This window comes from Chrysemys picta, chromosome 9 (assembly GCF_011386835.1).
Source record: "Chrysemys picta bellii isolate R12L10 chromosome 9, ASM1138683v2, whole genome shotgun sequence".
In the NCBI taxonomy this organism is placed as follows: domain Eukaryota; kingdom Metazoa; phylum Chordata; order Testudines; family Emydidae; genus Chrysemys; species Chrysemys picta.
The window spans coordinates 100,889,845-100,902,257 of NC_088799.1; the positions used below are offsets into that span (position 1 = coordinate 100,889,845).

Genomic DNA, 12,413 nt, shown 5'->3' on the forward strand with positions numbered 1-12,413 from the left:
TAGTCTCAAAGGTGCCACAGGACCCTCTGTTGCTTGAGGCAGAGAGGTAAAGGTGGTGTGACCAATGCCACAGTGGGCATCAGTATCAGATCTCCGGAGTTGCTAGCGCTCAGTTCTATGACTGAACTCTATGGCTTAATTGTGCTCTGCTGCTGTGTAGATGACTTGCTTTCAATCCCAATTTTCTTATTCCCCTGCCTAGCAGCGGCCATGTTAGAGCCTTATATTGTTCTGCAACAAGGAGCGAATCCCCTAACTGATTAAGAAGTGGCACTGATTGACTTTGCAGAGAGTCCCATCCGCTCCTGCTCAGTTCAAACAGCTGTGATGCAGAGCTAAATATCAGCTTCATTAGGGATAGGAAGAAGAAACCCTTACAAGACTAAATAATTGGCAAAAGCTAGTAAAGAGGAAGATTCAGGCAAACCGAGCAGGAGCTGATGGTTTAGCACAATGTGGGTATCGAGTGACATAGCTAGAAAGACTTGATTACAACTTTCACAAAGAATAATGCTCAAAAGTACCGGCCAAAACCCAGCTTTTCTCTTGTGAAGGATCCTGTATCAGTCAAGGTGCACAGGGGTGAATTTCAAATGCAAGTGCTCAAAAATCATGAGTCAGGCCTCAAAATATCATGAGATTGACTTAAAACTCCTGCAATTTAAAAAAAAAAAAGAAGAAGAAGTGGTGGAGTTTTTTATTTGCCTTTTGGTTTCTGAGCCACAATCTGGCCATATTTTCAAGCTTTTCTCTGCAACCATGAGAGGTAGGAATTTCTTTTTTTTTAAAGAAAGCAGATATTCTCATGTGATCACAGAAGTCTGGGAGATGGAGCTTTAAGAAAAGCATTAAGTAGTGCAAGGCTCACAATAAAATTGCAAGCATTGGCAACACTAGGTATCATATCCTTGCTAGAGTAGACATTTTTGTATGTATAAAGAGTCTCATTAGAACCTCACTTTCTCACCTCCGTGTTTCTTATGTTCAAAAGCTCATGGACCATCAGAAAGTGCACAACAGTGCAGAGAGAATTTAACTAGCCAAAGAGCAGAACTTCACTCAGGGCTCAATTCTGCACCTATTAAAGTCAATGGCAAAGCTCCCAGCAACTTCCGTAGTGCAGGATCCATCTCTCATCCCACCAGTGACTGAGGGACCAGTGTGAATTACCAAATGGTGCAAATTGCCAAGTAAGTGAGCGCAAAGCAATAAAGTGAGGATCACAAAATGTACTTCGTGCATAAATTTTAGTTGTAGCTTAGTTCCATTTTTCTCAACCTTTTTGATAGCAGGGACTGGCTTGCTGCCTTCCTAAACTGTGTCAGAGAGATCTCAGGGACCGGTCATTGAGAAACGCTGGCTTAGTTTACCTATGGTCACAGTTCATAGAATTAGTCATTCAACTGCAGTGTATTTTGGGAACAAAATAACTGTTAGGTAACAGGGGGCCTCATGGCAGCATCTGCTGTTACATCTTCCCTGAGAGGTTGGAAGAGCGCACGTTTGCAAAGAGAAATGAGGATTCAGTGAAGTGAGAATTCTGCTGTGTTTCTTTCAGCCCAACAGGAGCATATGAGGAAATTACAAACCACAGGAAAGGGGGGTTAAAATGAAAGGGCTTTCTTATCTTTAATCGAAACTGGCATTTGCAGAAGCTCATTGAGTGACTTAGAAGCACGTTGCAAGTCACTGGAACTCGTGCTCCTAAGTACTCATTGCCCTGTGTTGCAAATAAATGTCTCAGCATTGTCACCCTGGCACGTTCTCAAACCATGAGTTAGGCCCCAACACATCATGAGACTGGCTTAACAATCATGACATTTTCAAAACTAATTCATTGGGAGATTTCACTTTTGCTTTTTGGTTTTTTTTCACCTTTAGGGTTCATGTTCTCAAGCTTTTCTCAGCAACCAGGAATAGCTGAGATTCTCATGTAACTTTATGAGCTGGGACTTCAAGGAAAACATGAAATATCAGGAGGCTTGTAATAAAATTGTGAGAGTTGGCAACAATGACTGCAACTTTTAGACCTCAGTCATGAGCAAGCAAGATGTATAGGAGAAGGATATGATGCTTTACCAATGCTGGGTGCATTTCAACAAACACACACGTTGGTGTGTCACTAAACAAAATTACCCATCGATAACCTTTATCCCGTTGTTCAGACCAAAAGCTATTGGATGAGAATTTTTTTTTCTGGTACTTTGACACTCATACAACAGCAGATGAGTGATGTCCAAGAAACTCTGTGTGAACAATATCCAACAAAACTGTGTGCGGCTGTTGGGTGGAGAAAGGCTGTCAAGCTGTGACGGTTTTAATGGGCCATATTCCAAAACAATGAGGAATGAAAATTGCAACAGCTCATGAAAACAGCAAGGGAGAATAACGAGACACTTTGGAATCTGCCTGGATGCTAATTCAAATAGAGGAAGTCCTTCCTAGAGTTTCCACATTCTGAATAAGGGGCAAACTCGATTGTTCTCATCCTGCGACGTGGGTCACGCTGCCCGCCCATTGGGATAGATGCTGATATATTACACGTGCGCCAAAGATGACTTTGAGGCTTGTGAATAAGCTTCAGGAATGTGGGGCCTCCCCAATAGAATCCGGAGGATGATCCCTCGAAGGTGAACTGACCCTACCGAACGAGACGTGGAGGGGCTGACAGAACTCCTCGCGGTCGCTTGTTGCCGATTTGGGGATTCAATCTCTTCCCCCACCCAGTGAGGGATTTTGCTCTGTATTTCACAGAGACAGTTGAAGTCTTGCTTGTCCAGATTGCCACAGCCCTGAAAGCACTCGTACCCACGTGGTGGCAGAGCAGCCGGAGAGGCCTCCGCCCAGCTTGGCGTAGGGGCGTCTTCTTTCCCTCACCCACCCTCCTCCCAGCATTGACCCCATCCCTGCGGGGTCTATGTGGCCACTGTCTGAGAGACTTCTTCCTTCCCCTCCCGCAGCTGCAGGCTGGGTTTGGTCACTGCCTGGGCAGAGATGGAACAAAAGGGAAGTTGGGCAAATGCTCCCTGCCAAGGTGCATGGGCTGCTGAGGGCTGTTCCCAGGGGCACTCTCTTCAGTGGGGCTCTGCCTGCAAAGCTGAAGGAGGTGATTGGGGGCGGGGGTTGCCTCCTCTCCTGGATGTTTTTGGAGGCGCTGGATTTCAGAAGCACCGGAGCAGATTCCAGGCTGCGAAGGCTGGCAGGCGCCTTTTTCATGCGCCAGCCTCGTTCGTTTGGTTCTCTGGCTTGCTCCTTTCCACATCTGGTGAAACCTGCACTGAGAGGCACGTCTGCTAGGCCCTGGCATGTCCTCTCTTGGAGAGGGCTGCTAAGGTGTGGTTTAGTGGGCTAGGACTCCAGAGACCAAGGTCTCATCCGAGCCCTGCCATTGGCTGACTGTGGGCATGTGCCTCTGTTTCCTCAGGTTGGACTGTAAACTCTTCAGAGCAGGGACTATCTGGTACTACAATGTATGTACAGTACCTAGCACACCAGAGCCCTGATCTCTGCTGGGCCCTGTAGGAGCTTCTGTAACACCACTAATGATGCAGACCTCACCATTTCACCATGCAGATGTTTAGCACTCACAAATAATTCCCGGGACTGGGGTATTTCCTGTGAATTCTGCAGCCTCAGAAGCCACTGGGTAACAAGCCACTGACTTTTTTCATGATCAACAATTGCTGTAAATGGCCGTTTTGTTTTCTCGCTCTTCCTCCCTTCCGCTTCTGCCCAAACCAGAATATTGGGTAAAAAGCATTATCTGTGAAAATAAAGAACAAGTAAGTGAGCACATCAGAGTCACGCACCCTGGGGCAGTCTGTGGGAAAGAGAATTTGGGGCAGCCATGGAGCCTATTATCGGCAGGATATCTAATGCCAGCACTTGGGAGTGTGCGAATGAGGCCTTTTTCTTAGCAGAGTGTACTGGCCTCTCAAATGTTTCCTAGCACAAAGAACAACATCTACTGTAGATTTCAAGACAGTTCAAGCAGTACGTCGACATGTTGCTCTCAGATTTCATTCCTGAAAATTTGGAACTTTGTGCTGTACAAATAACATGATCTTCCCCTTCATCTGGAAGGGATAAAAGCAATTGTTGGCACGTCTAGCAGATCTCTCTCTTCCTCCCCTCCCCTCTCGCTTTCCCCACAAGCCCTAACTGGTTACCCACAAGTCAAGACTTGCAGACTTTCCTCTAAAAACTTTGAAACCACTGGGAGAAATTAAAAGAAGGTTAAAAAAAAAAAAGATTTGTAGCGGCGATACAATTGCTGTCGAATTCTGTAAGCTGTGGCATCCCCTCTGCCTCTGCCCCTGGGCTGGGGAGTCCGATCCAGCACCCCTTCACTCTGGGGGGCTGGAGAAAGGGCTACACTTCTCCACCCACTTTCCCTCACACTGTAGAGATTCCCCGGAGCTCCAGCTGGGTTTGTGGAAGGGCCGGGCCAGGCCATGCTGGGAAGGGAATCTGTGCCCTGTTCCCACCCCCAAACCCACACAGGGCACCGTAGTGTAACACAGTGCCAGGAATATGGCTGCCTGTGAGGGGGTGTCCTCCCCACACTTGCCCTGAAGGACTTAAGGCAGGCCAGTGGGGCCAATTAAAAAAAAAAAAATATAATGGAGATATCCCATCTCCTAGAACTGGAAGGGACCTTGAAAGGTCATTGAGTCCAGCCCCCTGCCTTCACTAGCAGGACCAAGTACTGATTTTGCCCCAGATTCCCAAGTGGCCCCCTCAAGGATTGAACTCACAACCCTGGGTTTAGCAGGCCAATGCTCAAACCACTGAGCTATCCCTCCCCCCTCCTTAACCTACTAGGCGGCAAGCTGGGAGGAATTAAAACAGAGAGAAGCCTTAATTAGAGGAAGCTCACCTGTGCAGAACAGGTGGCGCCTACAGAGGCCAGGAAACTGGCAACTGAAGGGGCTGCTGGGAAAGGCTGCAGTCACTCCTTGGGAAGATGGAGGCAGGCCCGTAACAAGGGCGAGGCGAGTGAGGCACTTGCCTTGGGCGCGCAAAGCGGAGGGGCGCAGCCCTACCGCGATCGGTGGTGCTTCAGCAGCAACTCTGCCGCCGCCGCTTCTTCGGTGGCAATTCGGCGGCGGGTCCCTGAGTCCCTCTCGGAGAGAAGGACCCGCCGCCAAATTGCCGCTGAAGAATGAATGAAGCAGCGGCGGCAGGTCCTTCCCTCCGAAAGAGACCCAGGGACCCGCCGCCGAAGAGCCTGGAGCCGGCCCTTGCCTTGGGCGACAAAAGTCCTTGTTACGGCTCTGGATGGAGGACTGCAGAGAAGGAAGGGAGAACCAGAAGGCTGGGACAGGACTCAGGGAAATGAATCAAGGTCTGGGAGGGAAAAGGCCTTGCCTGTTGACTAGATTGTCCCTGAGCCAGAACCCAGAGCAGAGAGTGGGCCCAGGTTCATAGGCGCCAACTTCTCCTGGCACCGGTGGGTGCTCAACCCCCACCCCACCCTGACTCCACCCCTGTCCTGCCCCCATTCCAACCCCTTCTCCAAAGTTCTTGTCCCAACTCCGCCCCCTCCCTGCCCCTCTTGGACTCCTTCCCCAAATCCCCGCCTCTTCCCCTGGGCGCTACATTCCCGCTCCTCCCCCCTCCCTCCCACAGCTTGTTACGGCGTGAAATATCTATTTTGCAGCTGCAAGCACTGGGAGGAGAAGTGGAGAGGCGGCACGCTCAGGGGAGGAGGTGAGGTGAGGTGAGCTGGGGAGGGGAGCTTGGCTGCTGGTGGGTGCAGAGCATCCACCAATTTTTCCCCATGGGTGCTGTAGCCCCAGAGCACCCATGGAGTCGGCGCTTATGCCCAGGTTCCCCAACCAGCCACCGGGGAAGTGGCACCGGCACGGCAGTGCCTAGGAAGACTGCCTGAGTCTGTTTGGGAGGAGACACTTTCCTCTCCCCTCAAACCATGATAATGACCTAGCCCGAGGGCTGAGTCATGAAGAGGCTGCTGGAGCTTGAGAGAGGCTGCAGACAAAGAGACAAGCGCAGGGAGAGGTGTTGACCTGGTGAGCTATTCCCCAGAACGGCCAGGAGGAGGCGCTCTACGTGCAGTGAATAGAGCACCGCATCACACTGCCCTACGGTGAACCTCCATCCTGTGTGAGGCTCAAGGGCAGTGGCCCAGGGGGAAACTCACGGGTGTATGAAAATGCTTGTCTTCACGTTGTTCTCTGCTCTGGCCCAACACTGCACCCTGGGACACCTACGGCATTTTGCCTGCAGTAAAAAATGCAAGATTTGTGGATCCAATCCAAAACCCATTGAGGTCGATGCAAAGGCTCCCATTGACCTCAGTGTGCTCTGGTTCAGGGCCTAGATTCACTCGGTAGGGCCTCATTCGTTACATTTCTGATCTGTATTGTGCAGATGGAAACCTGCGGGAAGGGAGGAATAGCATCGCCGTGGCACCATCCCTCCTTCCTTGGGGCCCCATAGGGACCTCTGTAGGGGGTCTTCCCTCTGTGGGGCTTTGGGGATGGAGCCGGGCACCGTCCTCTGCGGAGCGAGCAGATTTGCATGTGGAAATTCCACTGGGAGCTGCGGCTGCCGCTCGTTCCAGCTGCCTCCTCTGGGGCTGCGGTGGAGCAGCTGCAGGAGGACTCAGCGAATTGCAGCCTGGCTCCCGATGGAGCGAGTGGAGTTAGAGGGGCAGCCATCCATGCGGCACGGCTCCTGTCTCCATGGACCTGGGGGGTGCCCTTCCCTATGGATCGTTAGAACCCTTCCCCCTGCTAAATACGTGGGCTCCCAAGGCCTGCCACTTGAGCAGTATCTCATGGGCTTTTTGTGCAGCCATGACAGCCTCCTGGGTGGTGATGGGTGGGGGGAGGCGAAGCATCGGCCCTGCCCCCTCCCTCCCTGTTGCTCCTGGATGCGCTGCCCTGCACCACTTCTGGAGACAGGCGGGGCACAACGCTGCAGGAGCAAAGTGAGATCTCGACCCACCTTGGGGGGAGGAAAGGGGCCGTAGGGCTTGGACTTCAGCCCGGGGGTGGTTGGAGGGTAGGCTACAGCAGCAGGACTTCGGGAGCCTGGCCACGGGGGTTCGGGCACCGACTCCTGGCTCCAGCCGCATGGCAGTGGGTGCTGACCCCCAGCTCCAGCCACTCTGGTCCAGGGCTCCAGCCCCCGGTACCGACCCTCGGCCCTAGCTGCGCAGCAGCGTGTGCCAACTCCTGACCACACGGCACCAGGCACTGACCCCTGAGTCCAACTGCATGGCAGCGGGGCTCACTGCCACCCACCCCTCACCCCTGGCCCTGCTACCTCCCCCTCCAACCCGCCCATCCAGGGGTTAATTTGTCCTGGGGCTTGCTGAGAAAAGTGATATTAACAAACCTGCAAGTATCATTTCTCATCACAGCCTCCCAACTAGCTAGTAAGTCATTTGTAAGTGATGTATGTTTGTTAACATCACTTATCACAGCCTCCCAGCTAGCTAACAAGTGTGGTGTGAAAAGTGATATTAAACATACAAATATCACTTTTCACAGCATTATCTTTGTTATTGAGTCCGCAAAAAAACAACCCTACATAAATAAATTACAGTAACTCCTCACTTAACATCGTCCCGGTTAACGTCGTTTCGTTGTTACGTGGCTGATCAATTCGAGAGCGCGCTTCTTTCAAGTTGTGCAATGCTCCCTTATAGCGTCGTTTGGCAGCCTCCTGCTGTCATGGAGTCCCCGGGCGATGCTCTGGAACTGCTCCCCACAAAGCCAGTCAGGACTTTGGGGAGCCTCCTCTCCCATGGAGCAGACTGTCTTCAGGGCAAGAAGCTCACACGGCTTCACCTCCTGGGTCTGACCTTGGAGCATTCAGCATATGCCCCTCTGTGCGCTTCCCACAGCGAGTCCGCCCAGGCGGGGTCCTGGGGAAGCCAGAGGGTCCTGCACGCACCCCCACTTCGCAGTCAGACGTGACTCTCAGCCAGCCAGTAAAACAGAGGTTTATTAGATGACAGGAACACGGTCTAAAACAGAGCTTGTGGGTACAGTGAACGGGATCCCTCGGCCAGGTCCATCCTGGGGGGCAGCGAGCTGGGCACCCCCCCATCTGCCCTCACTCCTAGTCCCCAGCCAGCTCCAAACTGAAAACCCCCCTCCAGCCCCTCCTTTCTGGCCTTTGTCTCTTTCCGGGGCCAGGAGGTCACCTGACCTTGTTCTTCTCCCACACCTTTAGCATCCCCTTGCAGCGGGGAAGGGCCCGGCCATTAGTTGCTAGGCGACAGAGGGTCGGCCAGAACCTGAGGCACCCACACAGTATTCAGAGGAAACATTAAGAACAGTCCCACTTCGTCACACCTGCTTTGTCCACGGCTTGCAGGAAGAGCAGCCCATTGGTAGCTAGCTGGTGGGGGCTTGGAGCCAGGGTGGGCCGGCAGCCCCCATATCAGCTCCCTGCACCCCCAAATTCCCTGTGCGGCAGCCGCCCAGCAGGCTATCAATTGCCGGCAGTTCAGCTGTCCCTCCCACCACTGCCCTGTGCTGCTCCTGTCCTCTGCCTTGGAGCTGCTCCCAGGAGCCTCCTACTTGCTGTGCAAGGGGTAGGAAGAGGGGGGCTAATGTCCGGGTGACCCCTCCCCCAGCTCATGCCCCCCACTCCTGTACCCCATCTCCACAGAGCGGGGGAGGGCACACGGCAGGACTCAGGATGGAGGGAGTTTGCTGGCAGCAGCTGCTGTCTCAACTTGCTGATCTACTTAAAAAGGCAATATACTTAGAGTGGGGGTCAGCGTACTTAAAGGGGCAATGCGCAACTCTCTCTCTCTCTCTCTCTGTCTCTGACTGCCATGCTGTCTCCCCTCCCTCCATTCGTGCTGCCTTGTAGAGTGTGAGGCTACATTAACAACAATGTGTTAACCCTTGAGGGCTCAGCCAAGTGCTAGTGCATCATTTAGCAGTAAGGAATTCCCTGGGAAATATCCCTCCCTCTTCTGACTCCGGGATTTACATTTTAGCTCCGCCAAAGAGTGTCACATGAGGTCTTGAATAAACGCCTGTGCCGCTCTGATCATCAATATCGTTGTGAAATGTCTGTGCAGATACTGTGTAAAGAATTTATGTATGTGTATACTGACTCTTCTTAAAGTCTGTGTCTAGGTCATTAGCAAAGGTGAAAAGCAGGTTTCCTGTCTGTCGAGAAATGTGTATCTATTTACATGTAAACTGAGTATTGTCTCATTCACAGTGGGTCTCCTATGCCCAGTCTGAACTGAATGCAAATGAAGGATTGTGGGACTTCAGAAAGAAACGAACGGGAAGAGAAAAACTGTGTGTGTGAGGGTGTGTGTGCTGACACCCTTCACTGAGGAAATAATAGGACAGCAGTTTTGCTTCATGAAAGCAGGGGTCTCAGCCAGGCTTGATTGAAAACACTGGAGAGATCTTTGGGTGAGAAGCTTCTTTACGCCAAAGGTTAACCTGTTCGTTATTTTTAGTCTTGAGAAAATGAGTTATGATTTTGTTTTACATGTAGCCATTTATTTCCAGTATCCTTATTCACTATCATTTGACTCTCTGTTGTTTAAGAATCAACTTATTCTGGTTTTCACTATAAATGTATCTCAGTGCTGTGGTGCTAAGCCAAATGCTGGTCTGGAGTGGACTCTTACAAGCTGGTGCATCCTTCTCCTTTGGGAACAGCCGGGCTGGTAATTCTGAGTGCCATCAGTAGAAAAGGAGGGCTGGACACTGCAGGGAAGGCTCCGAGGGCTCGGGGGAGTGGGTGTGTGCCTGTCACTACTTGTCCAGGGAGAGTGAGGCCTGCGGGGGCCGGGAAGGCAGGGCTAGTGCAGCCTGGGGCTGGCAGGTTCAGAGAGTTGATGCTCAGCAGGCACTGGCAAGACCCTTCATGCTGAGGGCAGGTAGTGGTGAGGTGCCTCAGGGAGTGTCACATCGTTGTGCTGCACTGGGGTAAAACATGACTTCCACACATGCAGCTAACCACCCCGCTTTGAAACTGAAATGAGATGGATCCGTGCCAGGCCCCAGAGCATTGCCTGTACCTTAGTGGTTTGTGCTGGTGCAGGGTGCAAAAAACCTCAGTGTACACAAGGGCTTAGCCAAGTTAAACACTCTCAGTGTTCCACATCTTTCAGTGCTGCTCTTGACAGCTGATGACAGCATCTGCCTCTTGCAGTCTTTCTGTGATATCCCTGCTCTCCCGGAGTATCATGGCATCGGGCTGGATCTAGCTCTTAAAATATTCCAAATGAGGTCACAGTAAAGAGAGAGAATACGGAAAAAAATCACCAAAAGGACCATACTTGGGCTTTCTCTGAGCTCTTTTCACAAACCCAAGCAGCCTGAGGTGACTCACAGTAGGTGCATAGCATTGAAAATATGTGATGCTTAAAATGGTCACCGTTTTATGTGGATTTTTTTTCTGACAGCTTTACTGGAACTAGGATTTTTCACTTGATAGTTACAAATTCCTTTGAAATAATCTTTAAACTAATCAGACCGAGGATATCATCATGGCAAGTCTGAGGGAAGCGCTGAGCAGACTATTCATGCTTAAGAGATTTTTCAAACATAATGCACAGAACTGGGTACCAGTAACTTCTGTATTCCCTGCCAGGAACTCCCTCTGTGACCGTGACTAAGTTGTTTAGCCTCCTGCCTCAGTTTCCCCAACTGTAATACAGGGTTAATGCTTATTTACTACCTTAGGGGTGTTATAGGGATTCATAAATTATGCTTTGATCCTGCAGAGAGAACCTCAAGGCAGTTCTATGCACCCACAAGTTCCAGGGGTCCATATATGAGGTTCTTATTGCTGCATCGGGGACTGAGCTTGTAAAACACGTTGAAGGGAGACTATATAAGCGTCTGACGTAACTAGAGTCTCGGTACTTTTCATTTTACTGATTTTTCAGGTCATAAACAAACTTCTCCTTCTCTTCTGAACGTCGCTCCATTGCGGGCAAGGAAAACCAAAATCAATTTCAAACGGTTTCATCTGGTGTGGATAATAAATCAAAATGGCAGCTTTACAAACTGCATCCACCCCTTTAGAATTGGCACGTTCCAGCAAGAAGGAAGAAAAGTGCCATTGAAATGTGCCAAGAGGGTGACTGCATTAATCTGTGTAAGTGATGACCGGGAGGTTGTGTCTGAGACCCCTGATTTCCCCAGCTGCTTTTCTGAGATTGTCATTCTAGCAACTGCTGGCTGTGTCTGCAAAGTCACAATCTTCCTACCTTATTCCCAGCCTCTGCAGAGTGGCTCTCTACATTATGGCATGGGGGAGCTCAGTGATTAATAGGGAGGTCTTACCTTACCCCAATCCATTTTGCTATAACCATACATACCTATTGAATCTATCTCTCATCCTGCATACTAATTTCTCTAATCTATCTATCCACCTCAGTAGTTTCTTATCTACCACTCATCACTGTTGTATGCAATTTTTCACTTGTAAGTCATAAGTTCATATACAGCCTAGCTCAGTAGTGATCAAAGTCATTACGGTTTAGTTATTGGGGTTCACTTGAAATATATTGTGATGGTCTCACATTGGACACCCATGCCCACGTCACCAAAAAGGAACACATACCCCCGACATCATCTTCTGCGTTCCACCCCCTTGGCTGCATACATCCCCGTCATCCATTCTCTTTCTTCTTTCAGGCTGAAGTGAGGCCCTGTCTAGCACTAGAGAAGTATGCTGCTTGCCTGACACGCTCACAAGCAAACGATGACTGGTCTCACTCAGCTTTTGTGGAAGAAATCCTGCATTTAAGAGAAGAAACAAACTAAGAAAATGTGGCGCTTTGATGGCCCTCTTATTGGGATAGTCACAGCCATGCTAAGGGCTGGCTTTCTGCAAGGTTGATGCTCCTCACCCCAGAATGATGAGTTAACAGAGCTGTACACCAGCTCTTCTCTGTAGTTTGCATTTGCATGGATTCCTCTGACAGGGGTTTGGCTTTTATTTCTGTCTTTAGTGCTCTTCTCCAGGCTTCTGTTTATTCTGCGCGCATTAAAATATGATAAGTAAGAAAAACACCCCATCAATTAATAGCTGGTACTAAGCTGGCATTTGTAGCTCAGAGTCCAAAGCCGGAATGCACCCTGGAGACCAAACTGCCTTTTACCCAAGACAAAGGTCCTTCCAAAGGGCAGGTGGCGGCATGAGGGGAAACTTGCCCTGCCCTCCTCGTGCTGTGCCTGTCCTGACTGCAGCACTTCGCTTTCTGCAGCTCTGAAAGCACTGCAAGCGTTCACTTAAGAAGGAAAAGGTGGTGGCACCTGCTATAAATAAACCACAGAAGACAAGGGGGAGGCTTAAACAAAGGATTGCACTTGAAGGGAGGAAAATGCAGAAATGACTTGTGGGTCTGCTTTTCCCTGCCGTTCCTGAGCTAGGCGACAAATCTTAAC

The 12,413-nt window shown here is 50.4% G+C and overlaps 1 long non-coding RNA gene across 1 annotated transcript in view; it reads right to left on the bottom strand.

The window, feature by feature from the left end:
- Window positions 1-7,961: 7,961 nt before the first annotated feature.
- LOC122173804 (uncharacterized) overlaps window positions 7,962-12,413 on the bottom strand; it is a 29,955-nt gene continuing 25,503 nt past the window's right edge. Inside the window, exon 3 of the long non-coding RNA XR_006174675.2 lies at window positions 7,962-11,762. This is a non-coding gene — a long non-coding RNA (uncharacterized LOC122173804). The remainder of the gene's footprint in view (window positions 11,763-12,413) is intronic.